Raw genomic sequence first — 2,600 nt, 5'->3', positions numbered from 1 at the left:
GACATGAGAGAGGATACCCGAGTTCGATGCCATATGAGTAGCGGCGCCTATGTCCATGTACCAGTCCCCGCCGCTGGAGTAGTTGCTTGGGGAAGGGGCGGCGTGGAGGGTGGCTAGGAGCGCCGGGTCGTAGTTGTAGCCGGTGGGTCCAGCGCCGTAGGAAGGCGACATGGCGGCGCCGTGAGCCATGGTCCCGTTGTACACCGAAGAACCGCCGGGTCCGGAGCCACCCGGCGCGGCCAAGAGGGCCTGATGAAGACCCGGGCGAGGGCCGAGTAGGCCCGGAGTAGGCGCCCGTGGAAGTGGCATTGAGTAGGCGTGCACCACCCCCGTCCAGGGGTTGTACACCGTGAGCCAGGGCGGGGGCGCCGCAGCCTGAGCAGGAGCGGGTGGAGCCGCTTGGCGGGGCTGAGAGCCGTCGTTGCGGCCGCGGCCGTTGCGACCTGCCCGCCTCTTCTGGCGTCCCTGGTCAGGGGCGATGGCCGGCTGTGGAGCCGGCACACAGGAAGGCTGCGGGAGGGCGGTGTGACCCTTCACGATGCCGGCGTGGAGGGCGGCGAGAGGAGCTTGCCGTGCCGCGTGAGGAAGACGCTTCTCCTCCATGTGAAGATACGTGACCGCCTTGGCGTACGTCAGCGTGATGAGGAGAGGTTGGCGGCAGATTGGCCGAGGTCGGGGTGGAGGCCGCGAAGGAGGTTGGTGAGGAGGACGGAGTCATCGATGTTCATGCCGACGTCGCGTAGCTTGCCCGCGGGAACCTTCATCCGCGTGCAGTACTCGTCGATCGAAAGATCGTCTTGCCGCATGGTGAAAAAATCACCTTGGAGGAAGACACGGCGCTGGAGTTGATTGTCGAGGAAGAGGTCGCACAGCCGTGTCCACATAGCGTACGCCGACGGGTCACGGGAGTTCACCATGTTGAAGAGCCCTGGAGAGATGGTGAGAAAAAGCCACTTGACGATGCATGCGTCCACAGCAAGCCACTCGTCGTCGTCCTTCATGTGCGGATGTCGACGCTACCATCAACATGCTCGATGAGGCGGAAGGAGCGAAAGAGGAGCGCGAAGTAGGTGCGCCATGCATTGTAGGATGCTGAGTCGAGGTCGAGGACGACGGGAACGTGGTCTTTGATGTGGAGCTCGTTGAGGCGATCGGAGGTGAAGGCGGCACCGGCGAAGGAGCCGGCATCGGAGAGGTCGGGTTTGGAGCGAAACATGGTGGTGGCATCGGCTGGAGAGTGGTAGGTAGGGGCGATGGCGTCTGCTACAGAGGAGGGAGCAGCGGCGGCGGCGTGAGAGGGTTTAGGGTTTGGTGTGGCGGCGGCGGCGGCTGCTATAGGAGGGGTAGCAGCGGCGGCGGCGGCGTGGGAGGGTTAGGGTTTTGGTACAGCGGCGGCGGTGTGTGGAACAGGCGGCGGCGGCTGGGGGGTGAGAGGGGCGGCGGCGGCGTGAGACGCGGCGGCGTCCTAGAGCGGAAGCGAGAGAGATCGGTAGAAAACTGATACCATGTAGAAGACTATAGGATTCAACTCAATTGTATTCCATCGGAGTCGATTACAATATATACAGGTGGTGTCTTGCGTGACAAGCCAACTAATCCTACAATATGTCTAGAGATCAACCTATACAAGGCTAGAGATAATAGGAGAATCAGTCGGAAATAAATACAAAGATATCACGTTTCAACACACGAGATCGTAGAGGTTAACCCTAAAAGCTAGCCTATGATTATGATTATTCTTATCCTACGGACCAAACCCTTCGGTTTATATAACACCGGAGGGGGCTAGGGTTACACAGAGTCAGTTACAGAGAAGGAAAGCTATATATCTGAATCGCCGAGCTTGCCTTCCACGCAAAGAAGAGTCTCATCCGGACACGGGAAGAAGTCTTCTATCTTGTACCTTCATAGTCCAACAGTCCGGCTAAAGTATATAGCCCGGCTGTCCGAAGACCCCTTAATTCAGGACTCCCTCAACCACGACATGTGTTTTATGAGCTTGCCCACATATCAATAGGAGATCCATCACAAACGCTGTCCACTGCCTCCGGTAGCGATAATAACCCAAATAACCATGTAACGAGATTTACCGGGCATATGTGCAGCTCCGGTCACTAGTATGGCGCCACCGCCCACCTGTCTACTGATAATAACCAAGATAAGACCCATACCTCTCACCCACCAGACTCAGCACCATTGTCGTCGCCGCAACACCGCCGCCGCTGGCGATGGGAGGAAATGGGTGGGACGGTATGGGAGAAGGAGGCAGTGGATGGCCGTTCGCCCAAGTAGCCGATGAAACATAGAGGCTAAGTTCAGGAGAGACACTCGTCTGATTGATTATAGCCCTCTTTAGGGTGCTGTATAATCTTTGGGCACCGCTAGGCGCCGGCGCACCGGCCGAAACTTTCGGCCGGTCCAGCCATAGCCGTTCGATGCGAGCCGCGCGGGCGGTTGGATCTGGACCAAAAAAAATTGCCCCAGCTTCTTCTTCCTCGGCCCCCCGTGGCGCATCTCCGGCGAGATCCCCTGTGTCTCGCAGCACCGCGCAGCCTAGCAAGGCCCCCGCGGCGCATCTCCGGCGAGCCCCCTACCCCCCT

Source organism: Triticum dicoccoides, chromosome 7B (genome assembly GCF_002162155.2).
Source record: "Triticum dicoccoides isolate Atlit2015 ecotype Zavitan chromosome 7B, WEW_v2.0, whole genome shotgun sequence".
In the NCBI taxonomy this organism is placed as follows: domain Eukaryota; kingdom Viridiplantae; phylum Streptophyta; class Magnoliopsida; order Poales; family Poaceae; genus Triticum; species Triticum dicoccoides.
The sequence above is the reverse complement of the archived record's forward strand: the minus strand, read 5'-3'. Positions refer to the sequence as shown.